Genomic DNA, 26,757 nt, shown 5'->3' on the forward strand with positions numbered 1-26,757 from the left:
TTCCCATCTTCTCCCACTGAAGAAAGTGGTAAATCAACGAAATGTCTGGGAGATCCTACCAAGAAAAGGACTCACATTTTATTTTTTTCAGTGTGCACTTAAGACAATTGAAAGAAATATGTCTACACAGCTATCACAACATTAGCATATGTGTTGGTGGGTTCAGCCCTGGTATATTAAGTGAAAATCTGTACAAACCATTATGCATTGTATTCAGTACATACAATGACAGGAGGTTTAGAAGTCATACAAGCATGACATGTCATAAAAGAAGTTGCACTATTAGATCTGAAATGTAGTCGAACCAGCACACTGATATTTGTGATCTCTTGCGAGTATATGAAGTCACACAATGATGGAGTGGATGCTGGTGCTTAAGGGACGCACTTCATCATGGGTGTTGCCTTTCTTTATCTTCTGAATAGCAAACTACACCCAACACTAGATCCATTTTAAGCCGCCCTGATGCTTATGCTGAAGGGCTTTTGACCAGTGGTGTAACTAGGAATGGTGGGTCCCCGTGGCGAACTTTTGACATGGGCCCTCGCCCCCCGGGAGGGGTACATGGGCATGCAGGCTGTATGTGAGCAAGACGGTGATGTGGAGGGGGGAAACCCCCATTCCACCACACTCTTGCTCACCCACAGCCTGCACCCCCATTCCCTCCTCATGCTCACATAGGGTGGAATGGGGGGTGCAGACTGTGAGCAAGAGGGGTACATGGGTGTGCAGGCTGTGCACCCATGTACTCCTCTTCCTCACAGATAGCCTACAACCCATTCCCCTTCATTGTACAATGACCTGTACAATCTGAATAGCTCCACCCACAAAAGACAGTGATTCTATTTTAGTAGGTCAAAGACCTTTGATGATGTCATGTCCCAGATCCTTTAACCCACTAGTATAGATGCCGGCACAGGGCTTGGGACAGCGGGCAGGAGATAGAAGTTTCTCCTGCCTGCTGTCATTATGCAAGTGCAGGGAGGCAGGGGCCTGGACAGCAGGCGGCCCCTGCTTCTGTACAGTAGTGAAGCCAGTAATTGCTGGCTTCACTACTGTTAAAAGATGGACTGTGGAGGAGGCAGCTCCTCTCTACTCCGGATCCATCTTCAGGCAGCACCCAGCGCTGCAGTAAATAGGGACCATTACCTGCTGGAGTTACTCCAGCAGGTAACAGCCTATTTAAAAAAAAACCCTGCAGCGGTAGCATCTGTCCCCGGCCCTGTTTCAGCTGCTACCGCTACTACCCCGGTAGTTACGCTCCTGGTTTTGACTCTTCAGAGGGACCTGTATGTTGCCTTGAACTCACTGTTAGACATTTAATCCATTTCCCAGCTTTTAGACTCCTGCCTCTATCAAATCCTTAGGTCCCTGCATGATCAGTAACACATGGGCTCCATGTAGCTTCTCCATTTGGCTGCCAGATTTCTACTACTCCCCTGCACATGACATATTCTAGGTTAGGGCGGGTTCACACCAGCGCCCGATCTCCGTTTTACAGGTTTCCTTCTCCTGCCCGAGAAACTGGGCAGGAGACGGAAACCGACAGGCAGTTTTCAAACCCATTCATTTGAATGGGTTTGAAAAGTGTCCGCCCATAAGCGCTTGTGAGCGTTTTCTGCTCTCCATGGTGAAACAGTTTTTTTAACCGGACACAAAGTTGGACATGCAGTACTTTGTGTCCGATTTAAAAAAACAAAACGGTTTCACCGCGGAGAGCAGAAGACGCTCATGGGTGCTCACCGGTGGAGAGTGAATGCCGGTTTCCGTCTTCTGCCGACAGAAAACGGAAACCTGCATAACGGAGATCGAGCGCTGGTGTGAACCCGCCCTAGGACTACCTTTTCATCCCACATCAGACCCTACACCTGATGCTGTCAGTGACTACTGACACAATATCCTACTCAGACCACATTTTGATCACTCGTACTCGTACTCGTACTCCCCTCAGTGTAAGTGACCTTTACAACTCAATAGCAAACCACATAACAACCTGCTTGTGACACAAGTTCTCTTGTGAATATTTTCCATCCAACCACTTACAAGGACATGAACACTTGCATTGTCTTGGAGAGACTCTGTTAAGTTTTTCATTCTTGCTAAACATGAAACCAATTAAAGGGCTTGTAAAGTTTCAGGAAAAAAATACAAAAATGTGCAAGTCTTTCTATGTATGTAAAAGCAAGGTTTACAGTGGAATCATAAGGCACCTCAAGTTCCTTGATCTAGGTTACAGGTTTTGACCCTGTCACATCCCTTTCACACTTAAGAAGTTGTTCTGGCAAAAAAAATATTTTTTTAATAGGCGGAGGGAGGTGAAAAAAATAATCATACTCCCTAGTGATGTGGAGTCCTCCCAGCATGGCCCGTTCCTTCTGCTCCATTGACTTCTTGAAGTGAAACTCCTCACCAGCTATGACATCTTGAACCCCTTTTGCTGATCGGCATTAGAAAGGGTTAGTTCACACGGGGGTAACCTTTTCCGCCGTGTGGCTTTTTCGAGTGGCTAGCCGCAACTAGTAACAAATAAATGTTATTGTTTGTATAATGAAAAGCAATACAATTTTCCAATATACCTTCTATATCAGTGCCTCATGTTTTTTTTTTTTAGATCTCTGCTTGCTGTAATTCTTTGTTTACTTCCAGCCATTAAAAAATCAGTCCGCAGTCATGTAATATACAGTCCCTGGTCATGTTATAAACAGTATCTGGTCATGTGATATACAGTTCCTGGTCATGTGATAAACAGTCTCTGGTCATGTGATATACAGTTCCTGGTCATGTGATATACAGTCCATGGTCATGTGATAGCTGCACAGCTCGTTACCAGGCAGATGTCTAATTACTGAGCTGTGCACCTGTGTGTTCATCACATGACCAGGGACTGTATACCACATGACCATACAGAAAGTATATTGGAAATTATATAGTTTTTCCCCATATAAACAGTACCATGGATTTCCTGAAACTGGGCAATCCCTTAAGTGTGAAAGAGAATTAAAACTCGCATAAGGTATCTCACAAACAAACTCACTATCTGAAAGTCAAATCCTCACTGTTACAAACACGGGAGGTTTTGTGCTCACTTTTGCTCTCTAAAGCCAAGACTCACTTATCTAAATGTAGACATCTCTATTATGAGCATGGTAACAAATTCTGTAGTACTCTAAGTTCGAGTGTCTCTGTTTGTCCCTGAAATAATACCTAACCTATAGAAACGAAAACATCTACCTACCGACATTTAAATTACATTTTTTGGGGATTATTCTTCTCATACTAAACCAGATGTCTCAACTCCTGACTTCCAAGACTGTGGTAGGCAGTATATCAAAGATTCAGGTATATCTCCCTTAGGCTAGGTGTACACATCAGGGAGAGTGTGTGCCTACATAGGCAGTACGGAGACTTACAAGTCATTCCTGCTCCGCTAGGGATTCTGGGTAAAAAATATGCAAATCTATTCTCCAGGATGTAATTAGGAGAACAGTGCACTGTGTACGCCGCCCTCTAGAGGGCAGCATCCTTAACATCATGCATGACTCAGTTAAAAAGTCTAATTAATCATGATGCGCATTTAATTGCCAAATTAGTATTTCTATTCCAAAAGGAACATATTCCCAGCTATGGACAGCGCTGTTTCGGCCTATTGGGCCTCCTCAGCATAGCGTAGGGATACTGATTTGGCAGAGTGAGAGACTATAGACCAGGGTCAGGGGATAATCGTACACATCATGGAGAGTGTGTGCCTACATAGGCAGTACGGAGACTTACCAGTCATTCCTGCTCCGCTAGATTTGCATATTTTTTACCCAGAATCCCTAGCGGAGCAGGAATGACTTGTAAGTCTCCGTACTGCCTATGTAGGCACACACTCTCCCTGATGTGTACGATTATCCCCTGACCCTGGTCTATAGTCTCTCACTCTGCCAAATCAGTATCCCTACGCTATGCTGAGGAGGCCCAATAGGCCGAAACAGCGCTGTCCATAGCTGGGAATCTGTTCCTTTTGGAATAGAAATACTAATTTGGCAATTAAATCCGCATCATGATATTAGACTTTTTAACTGAGTCATGCATGATGTTAAGGATGCTGCCCTCTAGAGGGTGGCGTACAGAGTGCACTGTTCTCCTAATTACATCCTGGAGAATAGATTTGCATATTTTTTTACTTAGGCTAGGTGGACATGGATGAGCTAATCTCTGATCTCTGACTCCGAGATGTGACCATCCATTAAAGCCACACAAACATGCAAAACTACTGCCTCTGACATCTTAAGCCTTTCGTAATATAAAAAGCTTCTTGTGCGTTGCTACTGGAGGAAGCTTTTCGGCCATATTACTGTTATCCATAAATCTGAGAATGATATATCATTGTGTTCCACAGACCTATTTCTCTTCTTCTTTTTTTTTAATTCAAAATTGTATTGCTAATTTTTATAAACAGACAACAACAAACATCAGGGCCTGCAATTTCCCAAAGATGTAAGGAAACAAATTAGACAAAACAAGATAACATAAATGCAAACAATAATCACCTAATGACACAGAACCACCAGGGAGAATCCCCAGAGGATCCAGTAAGGGGAAAATGATAAGAGTAGAAGAAGAGAGGAGGAAGAGAGATAAATGAAAATAAAGGAAGGGAGGAGAGAGAGAAAGAAAAAAAAGGGGGGGGGGTTGGAGGAGCAGAGTAAGGAGGCGAGCAGAAGACAAACCAAAAACCAGGTACCTGTAAGGACCACGAACAGGGGTGCACCAGCCAGATCTAGGAGGAAGGTCCAGAGCCCAGAAGCGTCCGATATTCTCCAGTAAGCTGAAACTCGAACCAGTAGAACCAGATTCTAGTGTAAGCTTCAGTTGTGCCGTGCAGAAAAGAGGTAAGACTCTCCTTCCGCATAATCTCATTGACCTTGGAAATCTAGAGGTAGAGAGGGGGGGGTTCCACTCACTTCCAAAATAGTGGAATACACGCCCGGGCAGCGAGGACCATAAAGCGAAGCAGAGAACGCTTAGGGCTAGTTCACACGTAGGCAAAGGGGCGGATTTTGACAGCGGATTTCGCTTCAAAATCCGCCCCTTTAAAATGGTGGTCTATGTAGACCACCGGGCTTTTTTTTTCCGCTAGCGGTGGGCCCCCGGCAGCTCACTCCTATGTTGGCTCATTCATTTGAGCCGACAGCGGAGGGGAAAGCCGCGACCGCGATGGTTGCGGCAGGTGGGTTTTGACAAGAGAGAGACGCGGTTTGCCGCGTCTCTCTCGGTGTCAAAACCCACGCGGGCAGTTCACGTGTGAACTGACCCTTATATACTTTCACAGAGGACTCGCAGTGATTGAGGAGAAACAAGGCCGGGCTCAAGTGGTGAGAGGTATCAGTGAGTTGCAAAGTAATTCGTTTGACTCCATCCCAAGAGGATGACAGTGCAGGAGAGGATCAGAAGACATGAAGCATGTCACCCTCTTCCTGACCACATCTCTAGCACAAAGGAGATACCTGAGGAAAATTAGTGTACAACCTCGCAGAGACCCTATATCAGGGGTGGGCAATTAATTTTCCCATGGGGCCACATGAGAAATTGTAACGGTTCTAGAGGGCCATGCTCGTCGTGGCACATTTAGCTCCACCCACTTCTCCACTGACTTCACCCATTCTCAATCTTTTTCCATTTGCCCCACAAAGTAAAATCCTCCTACAGTCACCCTAACATACGCCCCACATTATAACATTTCCCTCCAAATGTCCCACAGTATTAAGTCCCTCTCCTGGTGCCCCAGTATAAACCAGCAGAAACTAGAGGGGACATTAAACTGGGGGCAACTAGAGGCAGACATGTCCCTTCCAGCTACCCCCATGGTTTAATATCCTCCTCCAGCTGCCCTAGTTTAATGTCACCCTCCATCTGCCCCCTAGATTAATGTCCCCCCTACATGTGCATTAAGTTTAACTGCCCCCCTCTTGCTCATACATGCTGTCTCTTCTCTCTTTATCATCCAGCAGCCCCCATTGTCGGCAGCTTGCAGGAGGCACACAGTCCCGTGTGGCTCCGCCCACTAACGAGTCATAGCCTATCCTGGTGATAGGCTGTGATGACATCATCACAGGTCCTTGAACATCTGCCCTCTAGTAGTTTAATGTCCCCCCTCCATGTGCATTCAGTTTAACTGCCCCCCTACATCTGCCCCTAGTTCCCCCCTCTTGCTCACACATGCTGTCTCTTCTCTCTTTATCATCCAGCAGCCTCCATTGCCTGCTGCTTGCAGAAAGCACACAGTCCTGGGTGTGGCTCCGCCCACTAACGAGTCATAGCCTATCTTGGTGATAGGCTGTGATGACATCATCACAGGTCCTTGAAAAACCTTCTGCTAGCTATGCGGGCCGGAGAGAAGCAGTCAGAGGGTGGGATGTGGCCCACGGGCCGCACATTGCCCAGGTCTGCCCTATACCATTGTGATAAGATTTTATAACTAACCTCCTGGTAGTGGGAGCTGATTGAGGTAGCATGGAAAAGACAAAAGATGCGCCTCCTCTGATCCTGGGAGAGGGAAAGAGACAAATCAGACTCCCATTTCAGCATAAATGGGGGAACATAGTCTTCAGGGGACTCTATCAAGAGCCGATAGGTGAGTGAAAGGGAATGACAGAGGGGGCCGTCCCCAACACAGATCCTGTCCGAGGAGATGGGCTCAGAACGAAACTCTGCAGGGGCGGGAAGAGAGCTGAGGAAGTAACGGAGTTGCATCTCCCGCCACGCATCCAGAGGGGGAAAGAGGGCGAACTGTACGGAAAGAAGAGGAGTGCTCACTCCGGGCTGTACGGAGAATAGATAGGTGCGCATGCGTGGGATTTCTGGCTAGACTTGTTGTTGATACCCTTGTTCTTTACATGCATGGCTTATATCTTTGTATATACTGTATATATATATATATATATATATATATATATATATATATCCTATTAATATTATAAAGGTGAAAGTTTGTGAGTTTGGATGTTTGTTCCTCAATCACGCAAAACCCGCTCCACCGATTTGGCTGAAATTTTCCACAAACATAGTCACTACACTCGATTGCGCAATAGGCTACTTTTCGTCACAATAGCGCACATACGTTTTTCCCAGGACCCCCACAAAACCCAAACTCACATCACTATTTCTGCAATCTCACACACTTTGGACCATAGCAAGCCACAAAATTCATATTACCCTCTACAGCAGAGGTCAGCAACCCCTGGCACACATGCCAAGAGTGGCACTCCTGCCATATTTCACTTGCACACCAGCAGCACAGGACCTGCAAGAGTTAAGTGAAGTCCGTGCTCTGTTAGAGCTGAGGCATAAGGACACTCCCCTTTGAGAGGGGTGCAGGAAACCCAGGGGGTGGAGCTTAATCGCTCAGGTCTGTGCCTGCTATAGTGGTCTGCATCCTGCGAAGATTCCCCGAGGATGAGAGGAAGCTGCTAGCAAAGTGAAACTGAAAAACACACAGGTACATAGGATTAATATTCTCATTAATGTCAGGCATTTGGGGTTATTAGTTTAATGTTAGTAACTCCATGTGCCTCACATTAATAGGAATAAACCCCATCATGTCCCTCATATTAACCCCTGTGTGCCTCATATTAATAGGAATAAACCCCATCATGTCCCTCATATTAACCCCTGTGTGCCTCATATTAATAGGAATAAACCCCATCATGTCCCTCATATTAACCCCTGTGTGCCTCACATTATTAGGAATAAACCCCATCATGTCCCTCATATTAACCCCTGTGGGCCCCATATAAGGGTTACTAATATGTGAGACATGGCGGGACTAATAAAAAACCTCAATAATGAAGATACTTAACTATTACCTCCAAGTCTCTCACATATCAGTAACTCTTACACAAGGGTTAATGTGAGGGACATGATGGGGTTAATTGCTATTAATAAGAGGCACATGGAGTTACTAAACTGTCATGCACAGGGACAGACTTTATGTGGCTGCTCGAGAGTATCCTGTGCCCAAAACTTACATGTACTGGCGGAAAATAACAACTCATACAATGTCGTATATTGAAGTATATTAACCTGAAATACCTCTGTCCCAAACACACTATGTACAGTTTCTCACAACACCGTATAGCAGCTGAAATACAAATTACATTCATCACAAAAGTCTCATGTGCTCTCAGAATTACAGCAATAACAAGATACAAAGTTACATTTCATATCCCATACCTTATACACAGTACGAAAACCTTTACCCGCGCCTGTATTTAGCCACTTCTACAATCACCGCAGACGAAGTCGCAGGTACCAGCTAGTATATATATATATACTAGAGGGAAGACCCGGCTTCGCACGGTTATATTACAATTTATGTTTGTGTACTGACCCCATAAGAATTGTCCAATTTTGCACTGGTGTATTTTGTATGCTGTTTGTGTGTATGTCCATAAGCGTCATGTGATTATGTGTATCTCATTTTGGATGTCAGTGAAAAACCTGTGATCAGTTGTTATGGATACCTGGAGTAAAGCTGTATCTAATCCTTCCCCGTGTAGTACTGTGTTTAGATGCACGTGTCTAATCCTTGTTGGTGTGGTACTTTGTGCAGATGCACATATCTAATCCTCCCCATGTGATATTGTGTGAAGAGGCGCGTATCTAATCCTCCAGTAAGTGAAACTGTGTGCAGACGCGCGTATCTAATGACTCTGGCGTGTGGTACTGTGTGCAGATGCGCATATCTAATCCTCCCCCATGTGGAACTGTGTGCTGAAACGCGTATCTAATTCTCTGGCATGTGGTACTGTATGCAGAGGCCTGTATCTAATCCTCCCCTGTGTGGTACTGTGTTCAGATGCACGTATCTAATCCTCCCCTGTGTGGTATTGTGTGAAGAGGCGCGTATCTAATCCTACGGCGTGTGGAACTGTGTGTAGACGTGCGTGTCCAATCCCCCGGCATGTGGTACTGTGTGTAGACGCGCGTATCTAATCCTCCCCCGTGTGGTACTGTGTGCAGACGCGCGTATCTAATCCTCCCCCGTGTGATACTGTGTGCTGAGACGCGTATCTAATTCTCTGGCTTGTGGTACTGTGTGCAGAGGCATGTATCTAATCCTCCAAAGTGTGATACTGTGTGCACACACGTATCTAATCCTCCCCCGTGTGGTACTGTGTGAAGAGGCGCGTATCTAATCCTACTGCATGTGGTACTGTGTGCAGACGCGTGTATCTAATTCTATGGCGTGTACAACTGTGTGCAGACGCGCATATCTAATCCTCTGGAGTGTGGAACTGTGTGTAGACGTGTGTATCTAATCCTACGGCATGTGGTACTCTGTGCAGACATGTGTATCTAATCCTATGGCGTGTACAACTGTGTGCAGACGCGCGTATCTAATCCTCTGGAGTGTGGAACTGTGTGTAGACGCGCGTATCTAATTCTATGGCATGTGGTACTGTGTGCAGACGCGCGTATCTAATCCTCCCCCATGTGGTACTGTGTGTAGACGCGCGTATCTAATCCTACGGCATGTGGTACTGTGTGCAGACTCGTGTATCTAATCCTATGGCGTGTACAACTGTGTGAAGACACGTGTATCTAATCCTCCCCTGTGTGGTATTGTGTGAAGAGGTGCGTATCTAATCCTACAGTGTGTGGAACTGTGTGTAGAAGCATGTATCCAATCCCCCGGCATGTGGTACTGTGTGCAGACATGCGTATATAATCCTATGGCATGTGGTACTGTGTGTAGACGCGCATATCTAATCCTCCCCCATGTGGTACTGTGTGCTGAGACGCATATCTAATTCTCTGGCTTGTGGTACTGTGTGCAGAGGCATGTATCTAATCCTCCAAAGTGTGGTACTGTGTGCACACACACATATCTAATCCTCCCCTGTGTGGTATTGTGTGAAGAGGTGCGTATCTAATCCTTCGGCGTGTGGAACTGTGTGTAGACGCGCGTATCTAATCCTACTGCATGTGGTACTGTGTGAAGACGCGTGTATCTAATCCTATGGCGTGTACAACTGTGTGAAGACACGTGTATCTAATCCTCCCCTGTGTGGTATTGTGTGTGGAACTGTGTGTAGATGCATGTATCCAATCCCCCAGCATGTGGTACTGTGTGCAGACGCGCATATATAATCCTATCGCATGTGGTACTGTGTGTAGACGCGCGTATCTAATCCTCCCCCATGTGGTACTGTGTGCTGAGACGCGTATCTAATTCTCTGGCTTGTGGTCCTGTGTGCAGAGGCATGTATCTAATCCTCCAAAGTGTGGTACTGTGCGCACACACACGTATCTAATCTTCCCCTGTGTGGTATTGTGTGAAGAGGCGCGTATCTAATCCTTCGGCGTGTGGAACTGTGTGTAGACGCACGGATCTAATCCTACTGCATGTGGTACTGTGTGCAGACGCGTGTATCTAATCCTCTGGAGTGTGGAACTGTGTGTAGACGCCTGTATCTAATCCTTCGGTATGTGGAACCGTGTGCAGACGTACGTATCAAATCCTTCAGTGTGTGGAACTGTGTGCAGAAGCGCGTATTTAATTCTCTGGTTTGTGGGACTGTGTGCAGACCCGTGTATCTAATCCTCTGGTGTGTGATACTGTGTGCTGATCTGTGTATCTAATCCTCTGATGCGTGTATCTCAGTTTGGATATCAGTGTTGTATTGTGCATGTGGAGTGACCGTGTGTATTGCAGTTGGAATATGAGTGAAAGACTTGCAGGTTTGTATTGGCTAAGGGGGGGGGGCACTGTGTTTGAAATGGTGTATCTCAGCAACGGTACGTCCGAGCGAGTTGGAGTCTCGTCTTAAACCTTCCCGGGTATCTGAAGTATCTCTGTACCAAATTTGGTGAAGATCGGTCCAGTCGTTTGGTTCGCATTAGAGCACAGACAGACAGACAGACAGACAGACAGACAGACAGACAGACAGAAATTCATTTTTATAATATAGGGAGATATATATATATATATATGTATATCATTGTCATCCACATAACACGTTTTTGTTTCCAAATCTATACGGTGTACTGCAGCAAAAACCACAATGAAAAACGCAACAAAAAAAGTATAATGTAAAAAAAAAAAAATCATCAAAAAAGTTTCTCAATTTCTGTTCAGCCTGCAAAAAACTCAGTGTAAACAATAACCTTAGGCTGTTCACACGAAGGAATTTGCCGCAGATTTGGGGGTAGATTTCACCCCGGAATCCACCTCCTATTGTTTTCAATGGGTGGCAGAGATAGTAGCAGGACGTTGAAAAAAGAAGCATCCTACTCGATCTTGCCACAGACACTGGGGCTGATTCAGCCGCAGAGTCCACGGCTTGAGACTCTCTGCAGATTTGGCCCATTCATCAGGGCCTAATCAGCAGCGGGATGCTGTGATGGAATGCTAATGCTTTGCATCAGCAACCCGTCATGGCTATACCGTGGCAAAAATGCTGGCAACAGGGGGGCCACACGGTGGCTCAGTGGTCAGCACTGCAGCCTTGCAGCGCCTGAGTCCTGGTGTTCAAATCCTGCCAAGGGCAAAAAACCATCTGCAAGGAGCTTGTATGTTCTCGCTGTGTTTGCATGGATTTCCATCTCATATTACAAAGACATACTGATAGGGAAAAAATGTACATTGTGAGCTCTATGTGGGGCTCACAATCTACATTTTAAAAAAAATGCTGGCGACGGAAAATGAAGAGGAATTGAATATTCTGCAGTGTTCCTACAACCAGTGGCATAGCTAAACTTTTACTGGGGCCACCTCCCTACTGCGCACGCCTGATAACAACGGATATGGGAGCTACAGCAGTTTCAAGATACTTGAAAGGGATACAATTATAAAACCAACATATAAGAATATGGTGATTGAGCAGCATAGTGCCAGCAAGGAAACAATACTGGGAGCTGTATGCTCCAGAAAACAACTGATCTGTAGGGTCCTAACAGTCTAAAAGATCAGTGGGGGTCCCTGTTGATCAACTGTAGTGAAGGAACCATGGTGCTTTTACAAGTGCAGTGAGACCTTCAATATTTACATCACACAGGATCTGTTTTATAGTGACTATACAATATAATTACAAATAGTAATAATAGAATGAGTGCCACACAGTGTTATAGGTTACCCAGAACTCCCCCACATTATAATATGCTCCACAGTAGCCCCCACACAGTACAATATGCTCCGCAGGGGCCACCATACAGTATAATAGGCTCCACAGTGCCCCCTCACAGTATAATACAGTCCCTGACAGAAGTTCTATCGCTTATTCATGTTGTGGAATTATAACCTGACTTTAAATTCATCTATTGGTTTAAGAAATGACTCATATGAAAGCTGAAACCCTCCCAAATGTGTTTTTTATTAAGAAAATAAATTTGCTTCACTGGCGAAATATTGATCGTTTAAAGAACACAGAAAGGTCAGATTTTGGCAAGACAAAAGTTTTGTCGCCTTGTCATATAATGCACCCAATCCTAGTTTACATCCTTACCTGTGCTCACTAATTGATCGGTTAATTAGTGGGTGTGTATAAAAAGAACTCCAGCACCCCAGACCTTCACTTGAACTGCAACTTCAGCTCTGACAACATGCCAAAAATGAACCCTGCGACCAAAGCCTTGATTATCAAGAGGCTGAAGACCAGATGCACTGCAGAGGTGGCTGGCACCTTTAATGTGCCTCAGCGTTAAGTACAAAGAATTAAAAAAAAGATTTGAACAGACTGGAGATGTTTTTGACAAGCCCAGGTCCAGCAGACCCCACAAAACAACTGCTCAGGAGGAACGTTTGTTGGTTAGAAAATCAAAAGCCAGCCCCTCTTCCACTGCAGCAGAGCTCCAACAGGCCTGGTCACCTCAAGTCCCTGTGTCAACTACAACAGTTTGTAGGATTCTGCCTCGAAATGTCCTCCATGGTGGAATCAGTGCCCAGAAGCCATCACTAAACAAAAGGCAATTAAAAAACCATGGGCATTTGTCAAGGCCCACAGCCTGCTAAACGGATGGACAAGTGGTAGAAGGTGGATTTCTCAGATGAATCTTCAGTTGAATTATACCACAGCCACTGCAAATACCACAGGAGACCTACTGAAGCCCGTATGGATCCAAAATACACCCAGAAAACAGTTAAGTTGGTGGTGGAATGATCATGGTCTGGGGTTACATTCAGTATGAGGGTGTGCAAAACATTTGCAAGGTGGAAGGCAATATCAATAGCCTAAAATATCAAGAAGTATTAGCTTCCTTTTACATTCCCAATCATAAAAGGGGTCAAATTTTGCTGAAGGATGGTGCTCCATCTCATTCATACATCCATCTCTACATTAAAGTTCCTCAAGGCAAAGAAGATCAAGGTGCTTCAGGACTGGCCAGCCCAGTCACAAGACATGAACATCATTCAGCCTGTTTGGACTAGGATGAAAGAGGAAGCTTGGCAGACAAAACCAAAGAATCTTGATGAACTCTGGGAGGCATGTAAGAATTCATTCTTTGCTATTCCTGATGACTTCATCAACAGTGGCGTAACTAGGAATGGCGGGGCCCCGTGGCGAACTTTTGACATGGGGCCCCCCCCCCGACACCGAAGATCTCGACCGAGTCCCTCCTACGCATTCCTGCGCACTCTATTATGACCAATAGTGTCCTCTGCACACAGTATTATGTCCCTTAGAGGCCCCTGCACACAGTATTATACCCAATAGTGGCCACTGCACACAGTATTATGTCCCATAGCGGCCCCTACACACAGTATTATGCCCCGTAGTGGCCCTACAGGACTAAATACTGTCACGTCACAGCTATACCAGGACAATTGTGGATAAAAAATCTGGTCATGTGCATTACAATTTAGTAACTCCATGTGCCTCATATAAATAGCAGTTAACCCCATCATGTCCCTCACATTAACCCTTGTGTACCTCACATAAGAGTTACTAATATGTGAGACATGAAGGTAATAATAAAGTATCTTCATTATTATTACCCCCATATGTCTCACATATCAGTAACTCTTATGGTGAGGCACACAGGGGTTAATGTGAGGGACATGATAGGGTTAACTTCTATTAATATGAGGCACATAGAGTTACTAAAACAAAAGTAATCACCACAAATGCCTGATATTAATAAGTAACCCAGTATGTACCTGAGTATCTTTAGTTTCGTTTTCATTCCTGGAGCAGCTTCTTCCTCTTCTCCTCTTGAGTGCAGGACGGCAGGAGCTCGGCAGGGATAAGCCCCGCCTCCTGGGCTCTCCTCAGCCCTCTCATTGGTGGGCAGAGGACAGGCAGAGAAAGGGAGGGGGGGGGAGAGAGGGGGAACGTCCTGAAGTGCTGAGAGGAGCCAGACCTGCAGCTCCTGTGTGTCAGCCGTTACTGCAGCTTCGGGGCCCCCTGTTGGTGGAAAGTATTCCACCAACAGGGGGCCCCGATCATTATACTCTGGGGTCCGAAAAGACCTCCGAGAATAATGATAGCAGCGGTAGCAGCTGTCACCGGGCCCCTGATGTCCCGGGCCCTGTGGCAGGTGCCTCTGCTGCTATGGTGGTAGTTACGCCACTGTTCATCAATAAATTGTATGAATTCTTGTGAAAATGCATGGATGCCATCCTTCAAGCTCATGGAAAACACACAAAATATTAAATATTGCTCTAATAGCACCACAACTTCATTCACCAATGTTAGGAAACATATCTTTTTATTTGAACTGAATTATTGGTTTGATTTTCACATTACTTTTGTCTTGCCAAAATCTGACCCTTCTGTGTTCATTAAATGATCAAAATTTCAGCAGCGAAGCCAATTTATTTTCTTCACAAAAAAAAAATATTTGGGAGGGTTTCAGCTTTCATATGAGTAATTTCTAAAACCAATGGATGAATTTAAAGTCAGCTTATAAGTTTTTGATTCCACAACATGGATAAGCGACAGAACTTCTGTCAGGGACTGTATGCTCTATAGTGGCCTCACACAGTACAATATGCTCCACAGTAGCCCACTCACAGTATAATATGCTCCACAATGGCCCCCCCACACAGTATATGATCCACAGTGGCCCCTATCTCCCTATCTTATAAAAATGAATTTTTGTCTGTCTGTCTGTCCGTCCGTCCGTCCGTCCGTCCGTCCGTCTGTCTGTCTGTACTCTAATGCGAACCAAACGACTGGACCGATCTTCACCAAATTTGGTACAGAGATACTTCAGATATCCGGGAAGGTTTAAGACGAGACTCCAACTCGCTCGGACATACCGTTGCTGAGATACAGCATTCCAAACACAGTGCCCCCCCCCTTAGCCAATACAAACCTGCAAGTCTTTCACTCATATTCCAACTGCAATACACACGGTCACTCCACATGCACAATACAACACTGATATCCAAACTGAGATACATGCATCAGAGGATTAGATACACAGATCAGCACACAGTATCACACGCCAGAGGATTAGATACATGGGTCTGCACACAGTCCCACACACCAGAGGATTAAATACGCATTTCTTTTTGATACGTGCATCTGCACACGGTTTCACATGCCGAAGGATTAGATACAGGCGTCTACACACAGTTCCACACTCCAGAGGATTAGATACGTGCGTCTGCACACATTTGTACACGCCATAGGTTTAGATACACGCGTCTGCACACAGTTCCACATTCCAGAGGATTAGATATGCGCATCTACACACAGTTCCACATTCCAGATGATTAGATACGCACGTCTGCACACAGTTGTACATGCCATAGGATTAGATACACGCGTCTGCACACAGTACCACATGCAGTAGGATTAGATACGCGCGTCTACACATAGTTCCACACGCCAAAGGTAGATACGCGCCTCTTCACACAATACCACACAGGGGAGGATTAGATACGTGTGTGTGCACACAGTACCACATTTTGGAGGATTAGATACATGCCTCTGCACACAGTACCACAAGCCAGAGAATTAGATACACGTCTCAGCACACAGTATCACACGGGGGAGGATTAGATATGCACATCTGCACACAGTACCACACGGGGGAGAATTAGATACGCGCGTCTACACACAGTATCACATGCCATAGGATTAGATACGCGCCTCTTCACACAATACCACACAGGGGAGGATTAGATACACGTGTCTTCACACAGTTGTACACGCCATAGGATTAGATACACGCATCTACACACAGTACCACATGCCGTAGAATTAGATACACGTGTCTACACACAGTTCCACACTCCAGAAGATTAGATACGTGCGTCTGCACACAGTTGTACACGCCATATGATTAGATACACGCATCTACACACAGTACCACATGCCATAGCATTAGATACGCGCATCTACACACAGTACCACATGCCGTAGAATTAGATACACGTGTCTACACACAGTTCCACACTCCAGAAGATTAGATACGTGCGTCTGCACACAGTTGTACACGCCATAGGATTAGATACACGCGTCTGCACACAGTACCACATGCAGTAGGATTAGATACGTGCGTCTACACAAAGTTCCTCACGCCGAAGGATTAGATACACGCCTCTTCACACAATACCACACAGGGGAGGATTAGATACGTGTGTGTGCACACAGTACCACACTTTGGAGGATTAGATACATGCCTCTGCACACAGTACCACAAGCCAGAGAATTAGATACGCGTCTCAGCACACAGTATCACACGGGGGAGGATTAGATACGCGCGTCTGCACACAGTACCACTCGGGGGAGGATTAGATACGCGCGTCTACACACAGTACAACATGCCATAGTATTAGATATGCGCATCTGCACACAGTACCACATGCTGGGGGATTGGATCCACGCGTCTACACACAGTTCCACACGCCGTAGGATTAGATACGCGCCTCTTCACACAATACCATACAGGGGAGGATTAGATACACGTGTCTTCACACAGTTGTACACGCCATAGGATTAGATACACGCGTCTGCACACAGTACCACATGCCATAGGATTAGATACGCGCGTCTACACACAGTACCACATGCCGAAGGATTAGATACAGGCGTCTACACACAGTTCCACACTCCAGAGGATTAGATACACAGATCAGCACACAGTATCACATGCCAGAGGATTAGATACACGGGTCTCCACACAGTCCCACACACCAGAGGATTAAATACGCATTTCTGCACACAGTTCCACACACTGAAGGATTTGATACATGCGTCTGCACACGGTTCCACATGCCGAAGGATTAGATACAGGCGTCTACACACAGTTCCACACTCCAGAGGATTAGATACGTGCGTCTGCACACATTTGTACACACCATAGGATTAGATACACGTGTCTGTACAGAGTACCACATGCCATAGGATTAGATACACGCGTCTACACACAGTTCCACATTCCAGAGGATTAGATACGCGCGTCTGCACACAGTTGTACACGCCATAGGATTAGATACACGCGTCTGCACACAGTACCACATGCAGTAGGATTAGATACGTGCGTCTACACATAGTTCCACACGCCAAAGGATTAGATACGCGCCTCTTCACACAATACCACACAGGGGAGGATTAGATACACGTGTCTTCACACAGTTGTACACGCCATAGGATTAGATACACGCATCTGCACACAGTACCACATGCCGTAGGATTAGATACGCGCCTCTACACACAGTACCACATGCCGTAGGATTAGATACACGCGTCTGCACACATTACCACATGCCGTAGGATTAGATACGCGCGTCTACACACAGTACCACATGCCGTAGAATTAGATACACGTGTCTGCACACCGTACCACATGCCGTAGGATTAGATACGTGCCTCTTCACACAATACCACACAGGGGAGGATTAAATACGTGCATCTGCACACAGTACCACACGCCAGAGGATTAGATAAGCGTGTCTGCACACAGTACCAAATTCCGTAGGATTAGATACGCACGTCTGCACACAGTACCACATGCCATAGGATTAGATACGCACCTCTTCACACAATACCGCACAGGGAAGGATTAGATACGTGCATCTGCACACAGTACCACACGCCAGAGTATTAGATACGCGCATCTGCACACAGTACCGCAAGCCAGAGTCATTAGATATGCGCGTCTGCACACAGTTTCACTTACTGGAGGATTAGATACGCGCCTCTTCACACAATACCACACGGGGAGGATTAGATATGTGCATCTGCACAAAGTACCACACCAACAAGGATTGGATACTTGCATCTAAACACAGTACTACACGGGGAAGGATTAGATACAGCTTTACTCCAGGTATCCATAACAACTGATCACAGGTTTTTCACTGACATCCAAAATGAGATCGACATAATCACATGACGCTTATGGACATACACAGAAACAACATACAAAATACATCAGTGCAAAACTGGACAATTCTTATGGGGCCACTACACAAACATAAAATGTAATATACCTGTGCGAAGCCGGGTCCTCCCTCTAGTACAGTATAAGGTGTTTCATAGTGGCCTCATACTGTACAATATGCTCCACAGTTCCCCTCACACACAGTATAATATGCTCCACAGTGGTCCCACACAGTATAATATGCTCCACACTGCCCCACCCCCCACACAGTATAATATGCTCCACAGTGCCCCCCCACAGTATAATATGCTCCAAAGTAGCCCCCACACAGTATAACATGATCCATAGTGGCCCCACGCAGTATAATATGCTTCACAGTAACCCCACATGGTATAATATACTCTGCAGAGTGGCCCCAAACAGTATAAAATGCTCCCAATAGTCCTCATTGAGCCACTCCAGACAATCCCTTGAAATTCAACAAATATTTGTAATATTCGGCAGTTTGGTTAGTTTTGGTGTTATTATTATACACTGGTGTCACCTGTGGAGGCAGAAAATATAGTGTGTGTAAAAGGGGAGTTATACTGTGTGGGTGTGTGGGCCAGGAAAGGGAGCGCTATGACATGGGGGAGGGGGGCCCAAGTCAAAAGTTTGCTATGGGGCACAGTCTTTGCTAGATACATCCCGGAGTGGTTTATGTGTAGTACCATTTGTGTAGTAACCGTGGAATCAGAATTTCCCTGAGGTGAAGTTTAACATCTGGTATAGCAATACACGTATGAGATTGAGAACTAATCTAGTGTTTTTGGAGTAAACTATAGCTTTAAAATTGAGTTTTATTAATCAAAGATCACTAACCTCCTAAGTCTATTACTCATACTCTAAACATGACATGTTGAACTATTTACCACTATAACTGGTGAAAAAAAAAAGAGAAAAGGGAAGGGACTCACCCCCCCCCCCCCCATGCCCATCCCAGACCCACCCCAACTAGTTGACCAACCAGTCTGACAAATCAGACCTGCTGCTTTGTAAACCAAGCATATCACCCCCTCCTCATCACATTCCACGCATGGCAAAAGATACATAAGACAACAGTATTGAATGCTCCATGTATTCAGTTATATTCAGGTAACTATGAACCTATATTCCCTTTAAGTTCACTGATTTTTCCACATTCAGACCAGGCAACTATACACTGAACTTTGTCTCCAAAATACAAGACTATGCCGCAACCATAAAATTATAGTCCCATATGTTTAAATACCATGGAAGTAGAGATGAGCAAACATTCGATCGAATATCAGGCCGTTCGAGGTATTCGTCCCCAATAGAATACCACGTGGCATACGCAGTAAAAATCCGTATCCCCTCCCACCTTCCCTGGCGCGTTTTTTGTACCAATAACTGTGCAGGGGAGGTGGGACAGGAACTACGACAACGGAGGCAGTGAAAAAAAATTGAAAAAACCCATTGGCTGCCGAAAACATGTCACCTCCCATTCATAAGAACGGCCACCGCCATATTCGTGTCATTTCGTGGTCAGAGATAGGGAGAGAAACATATCTACTGAGGGCTAGATAGGCATTAGCTTCAGATAGGCAGGGAAAAACCGAAGAACAGCAACAGCTCTTCTCAGAGCTATACACTGCAGGGACAGGAGTCCAGCTTTCCATGGACAGTGGAAAACAGGGATACAGAACAGTTACTTGTTGCTATATACGTGACAAACAGCTTTTCTCTGGGGTCCCCCCCAAAAAATAGCAGGAATCCACAGCAGGCAGTTCTTGCTATATACGTGACAAACAGCTTTTCTCTGGGGTCCCCCCAAAAAATAGCAGCAATCCACAGCAGGCAGTTCTTGCTATATACGTGACAAACAGCTTTTCTCTGGGGTCCCCCCCAAAAAATAGCAGGAATCCACAGCAGGCAGTTCTTGCTATATACGTGACGAACAGCTTTTCTCTGGGGTCTCCCCAAAAAATAGCAGGAATCCACAGCAGGCAGTTCTTGCTATATACGTGACAAACAGCTTTTCTCTGGGGTCCCCCCCAAAAAATAGCAGGAATCCACAGCAGGCAGTTCTTGCTATATATGTGACAAACAGCTTTTCTCTGGGGTCCCGCCCCAAAAAATAGCAGGAATCCACAGCAGGCAGTTCTTGCTATATACGTGACAAACAGCTCTTATCTGGGGTCCCCCCCAAAAAAATAGCAGGAATCCACAGCGGGCAGTTCTTGCTATATACGTGACAAACAGCTTTTCTCTGGGGTCCCCCCAAAAAAATAGCAGGAATCCACAGCAGGCAGTTCTTGCTATATACGTGACAAACAGCTTTTCTCTGGGGTCCCCCCAAAAAAATAGCAGGAATCCACAGCAGGCAGTTCTTGCTATATACGTGACAAACAGCTTTTCTCTGGGGTCCCCCCAAAAAAATAGCAGGAATCCACAGCAGGCAGTTCTTGCTATATACGTGACAAACAGCTTTTCTCTGGGGTCCCCCCAAAAAATAGCAGGAATCCACAGCAGGCAGTTCTTGCTATATATGTGACAAACAGCTTTTCTCTGGGGTCCCCCCCCCCCCAAAAAAAAAAAAAAAAAAAAAAGCAGGAATCCACAGCAGGCAGTTCTTGCTATATATGTGACAAACAGCTTTTCTCTGGGGTCCCCCCCAAAAAAATATCAGGAATCCACAGCAGGCAGTTCTTGCTATATACGTGACAAACAGCTTTTCTCTGGGGTCCCCCCCAAAAAAATATCAGGAATCCACAGCAGGCAGTTCTTGCTATATACGTGACAAACAGCTTTTCTCTGGGGTCCCCCCCAAAAAATAGCAAGAATCCACAGCAGGCATTTCTTGCTATATACGAGACGAACAGCTTTTCTCTGGGGTCCCCCCCAAAAAATAGCAAGTATCCAAAGCAGGCATTTCTTGCTATATACGACACGAATAGCTTTTCTCTGGGGTCCCCGCCAAAAAAATAGCAGCAATCCACAGCAGGCAGTTCTTGCTATATACGTGACAAACAGCTTTTCTCTGGGGTCCCCCTCAAAAAATAGCAGGAATCCACAGCAGGCAGTTCTTGCTATATACGTGACAAACAGCTCTTATCTGGGGTCCCCCCCAAAAAATAGCAGGAATCCACAGCGGGCAGTTCTTGCTATATACGTGACAAACAGCTTTTCTCTGGGGTCCCCCCCAAAAAATAGCAGGAATCCACAGCAGGCAGTTCTTGCTATATACGTGACAAACAGCTTTTCTCTGGGGTCCCCCAAAAAAATAGCAGGAATCCACAGCAGGCAGTTCTTGCTATATACGTGACAAACAGCTTTTCTCTGGGGTCCCCCCCTCAAAAAAAAATAGCAGGAATCCACAGCAGGCAGTTCTTGCTATATACGTAACGAACAGCTTCTCTCTGGGCCCCGCCCCCACCCCCCAAAAAATAGCAGGAATCCACTGCAGGCAGTTCTTGCTTTATACGTGACGAACAGCTTTTCTCTGGGGTCCCCCCCAGAAAAAAAATAGCAGGAATCCACAGCAGGCAGTTCTTGCTATATATGTAACGAACAGCTTCTCTCTGGGCCCCGCCCCCACCCCCCAAAAAATAGCAGGAATCCACTGCAGGCAGTTCTTGCTTTATACGTGACGAACAGCTTTTCTCTGGGGTCTCCCCAAAAAATAGCAGGAATCCACTGCAGGCAGTTCTTGCTTTATACGTGACGAACAGCTTTTCTCTGGGGTCTCCCCAAAAAATAGCAGGAATCCACAGCGGGCAGTTCTTGCTATATACGTGACAAACAGCTTTTCTCTGGGGTCCCGCCCCAAAAATAGCAGGAATCCACAGCAGGCAGCTCTTGCTATATACGTGACAAACAGCTCTTCTCTGGGGTCCCCCCCCAAAAAATAGCAGGAATCCACAGCGGGCAGTTCTTGCTATATATGTGACAAACAGCTTTTCTCTGGGGTCCCCCCAAAAAAATATCAGGAATCCACTGCAGGCAGTTCTTGCTTTATACGTGACAAACAGCTTTTCTCTGGGGTCCCCCCCAAAAATAGCAGGAATCCACAGCAGGCAGTTCTTGCTATATACGTGACAAACAGCTTTTCTCTGGGGTCCCCCCAAAAAATAGCAGCAATCCACAGCAGGCAGTTCTTGCTATATACGTGACAAACAGCTTTTCTCTGGGGTCCCCCCAAAAAATAGCAGGAATCCACAGCAGGCAGTTCTTGCTATATACGTGACAAACAGCTTTTCTCTGGGGTCCCCCCACAAAAAATATCAGGAATCCACAGCAGGCAGTTCTTGCTATATACGTGACAAACAGCTTTTCTCTGGGGTCCCCCCCAAAAAATAGCAGGAATCCACAGCAGGCATTTCTTGCTATATACGAGACGAACAGCTTTTCTCTGGGGTCCCCCCCAAAAAATAGCAAGTATCCAAAGCAGGCATTTCTTGCTATATACGACACGAATAGCTTTTCTCTGGGGTCCCCGCCAAAAAAATAGCAGCAATCCACAGCAGGCAGTTCTTGCTATATACGTGACAAACAGCTTTTCTCTGGGGTCCCCCCCCCAAAAAAATAGCAGGAATCCACAGCAGGCAGTTCTTGCTATATACGTAACGAACAGCTTCTCTCTGGGCCCCGCCCCCACCCCCCAAAAAATAGCAGGAATCCACTGCAGGCAGTTCTTGCTTTATACGTGACGAACAGCTTTTCTCTGGGGTCTCCCCAAAAAATAGCAGGAATCCACTGCAGGCAGTTCTTGCTTTATACGTGACGAACAGCTTTTCTCTGGGGTCTCCCCAAAAAATAGCAGGAATCCACAGCAGGCAGTTCTTGCTATATACGTGACAAGCAGCTTTTCTCTGGGGTCCCGCCCCAAAAATAGCAGGAATCCACAGCAGGCAGCTCTTGCTATATACGTGACAAACAGCTCTTCTCTGGGGTCCCCCCCCCAAAAAATAGCAGGAATCCACAGCGGGCAGTTCTTGCTATATATGTGACAAACAGCTTTTCTCTGGGGTCCCCCCAAAAAAATATCAGGAATCCACAGCAGGCAGTTCTTGCTATATACGTGACAAACAGCTTTTCTCTGGGGTCCCCCCCAAAAAATGGCAAGAATCCACAGCAGGCAGTTCTTGCTATATACGTGACAAACAGCTTTTCTCTGGGGTCCCCGCCAAAAAAATAGCAGGAATCCACAGCAGGCAGTTCTTGCTTTATACGTGACGAACAGCTTTTCTCTGGAGTCCCCCCCAAAAAATAGCAGGAATCCACAGCAGGCAGTTCTTGCTATATACGTGACAAACAGCTTTTCTCTGGGGTCCCCCCAAAAAAATAGCAGCAATCCACAGCAGGCAGTTCTTGCTATATACGTGACAAACAGCTTTTCTCTGGGGTCCCCCCCAAAAAATAGCAGGAATCCACAGCAGGCAGTTCTTGCTATATACGTGACAAACAGCTTTTCTCTGGGGTCCCCCCAAAAAATAGCAGCAATCCACAGCAGGCAGTTCTTGCTATATACGTGACAAACAGCTTTTCTCTGGGGTCCCCCAAAAAAATAGCAGGAATCCACAGCAGGCAGTTCTTGCTATATATGTGACAAACAGCTTTTCTCTGGGGTCCCCCCCCCCAAAAAAAAAAAAAAGCAGGAATCCACAGCAGGCAGATCTTGCTATATACGTGACAAACAGCTTTTCTCTGGGGTCCCCCCACAAAAAATATCAGGAATCCACAGCAGGCAGTTCTTGCTATATACGTGACAAACAGCTTTTCTCTGGGGTCCCCCCCAAAAAATAGCAGGAATCCACAGCAGGCATTTCTTGCTATATACGAGACGAACAGCTTTTCTCTGGGGTCCCCCCCAAAAAATAGCAAGTATCCAAAGCAGGCATTTCTTGCTATATACGTGACGAACAGCTTTTCTCTGGGGTCCCCGCCAAAAAAATAGCAGCAATCCACAGCAGGCAGTTCTTGCTATATACGTGACAAACAGCTTTTCTCTGGGGTCCCCCCCCCAAAAAAAATAGCAGGAATCCACAGCAGGCAGTTCTTGCTATATACGTAACGAACAGCTTCTCTCTGGGCCCCGCCCCCACCCCCCAAAAAATAGCAGGAATCCACTGCAGGCAGTTCTTGCTTTATACGTGACGAACAGCTTTTCTCTGGGGTCCCCCCCAGAAAAAAAATAGCAGGAATCCACAGCAGGCAGTTCTTGCTATATACGTAACGAACAGCTTCTCTCTGGGCCCCGCCCCCACCCCCCAAAAAATAGCAGGAATCCACTGCAGGCAGTTCTTGCTTTATACGTGACGAACAGCTTTTCTCTGGGGTCTCCCCAAAAAATAGCAGGAATCCACTGCAGGCAGTTCTTGCTTTATACGTGAAGAACAGCTTTTCTCTGGGGTTTCCCCAAAAAATAGCAGGAATCCACAGCAGGCAGTTCTTGCTATATACGTGACAAGCAGCTTTTTTCTGGGGTCCCGCCCCAAAAATAGCAGGAATCCACAGCAGGCAGCTCTTGCTATATACGTGACAAACAGCTCTTCTCTGGGGTCCCCCCCAAAAAAATAGCAGGAATCCACAGCGGGCAGTTCTTGCTATATATGTGACAAACAGCTTTTCTCTGGGGTCCCCCCAAAAAAATATCAGGAATCCACAGCAGGCAGTTCTTGCTATATACGTGACAAACAGCTTTTCTCTGGGGTCCCCCCCCAAAAAATAGCAAGAATCCACAGCAGGCAGTTCTTGCTATATACGTGACAAACAGCTTTTCTCTGGGGTCCCCCCAAAAAAATAGCAGCAATCCACAGCAGGCAGTTCTTGCTATATATGTGACAAACAGCTTTTCTCTGGGGTCCCGCCCCAAAAATAGCAGGAATCCACAGCAGGCAGTTCTTGCTATATACGTGACAAACAGCTCTTATCTGGGGTCCCCCCCAAAAAAATAGCAGGAATCCACAGCGGGCAGTTCTTGCTATATACGTGACAAACAGCTTTTCTCTGGGGTCCCCCCCAAAAAATAGCAGGAATCCACAGCAGGCAGTTCTTGCTATATACGTGACAAACAGCTTTTCTCTGGGGTCCCCCCCCAAAAAATAGCAAGAATCCACAGCAGGCAGTTCTTGCTATATACGTGACAAACAGCTTTTCTCTGGGGTCCCCGCCAAAAAAATAGCAGGAATCCACAGCAGGCAGTTCTTGCTTTATACGTGACGAACAGCTTTTCTCTGGAGTCCCCCCCAAAAAATAGCAGGAATCCACAGCAGGCAGTTCTTGCTATATACGTGACAAACAGCTTTTCTCTGGGGTCCCCCCAAAAAAATAGCAGCAATCCACAGCAGGCAGTTCTTGCTATATATGTGACAAACAGCTTTTCTCTGGGGTCCCGCCCCAAAAATAGCAGGAATCCACAGCAGGCAGTTCTTGCTATATACGTGACAAACAGCTCTTATCTGGGGTCCCCCCCAAAAAAATAGCAGGAATCCACAGCGGGCAGTTCTTGCTATATACGTGACAAACAGCTTTTCTCTGGGGTCCCCCCAAAAAAATAGCAGGAATCCACAGCAGGCAGTTCTTGCTATATACGTGACAAACAGCTTTTCTCTGGGGTCCCCCCAAAAAATAGCAGGAATCCACAGCAGGCAGTTCTTGCTATATATGTGACAAACAGCTTTTCTCTGGGGTCCCCCCCCCCCAAAAAAAAAAAAAAAAAAAAAAAGCAGGAATCCACAGCAGGCAGTTCTTGCTATATATGTGACAAACAGCTTTTCTCTGGGGTCCCCCCCAAAAAAATATCAGGAATCCACAGCAGGCAGTTCTTGCTATATACGTGACAAACAGCTTTTCTCTGGGGTCCCCCCCAAAAAAATATCAGGAATCCACAGCAGGCAGTTCTTGCTATATACGTGACAAACAGCTTTTCTCTGGGGTCCCCCCCAAAAAATAGCAAGAATCCACAGCAGGCATTTCTTGCTATATACGAGACGAACAGCTTTTCTCTGGGGTCCCCCCCAAAAAATAGCAAGTATCCAAAGCAGGCATTTCTTGCTATATACGACACGAATAGCTTTTCTCTGGGGTCCCCGCCAAAAAAATAGCAGCAATCCACAGCAGGCAGTTCTTGCTATATACGTGACAAACAGCTTTTCTCTGGGGTCCCCCTCAAAAAATAGCAGGAATCCACAGCAGGCAGTTCTTGCTATATACGTGACAAACAGCTCTTATCTGGGGTCCCCCCCAAAAAATAGCAGGAATCCACAGCGGGCAGTTCTTGCTATATACGTGACAAACAGCTTTTCTCTGGGGTCCCCCCCAAAAAATAGCAGGAATCCACAGCAGGCAGTTCTTGCTATATACGTGACAAACAGCTTTTCTCTGGGGTCCCCCAAAAAAATAGCAGGAATCCACAGCAGGCAGTTCTTGCTATAT

This window comes from Leptodactylus fuscus, chromosome 6 (assembly GCF_031893055.1).
Source record: "Leptodactylus fuscus isolate aLepFus1 chromosome 6, aLepFus1.hap2, whole genome shotgun sequence".
In the NCBI taxonomy this organism is placed as follows: Eukaryota; Metazoa; Chordata; class Amphibia; order Anura; family Leptodactylidae; genus Leptodactylus; species Leptodactylus fuscus.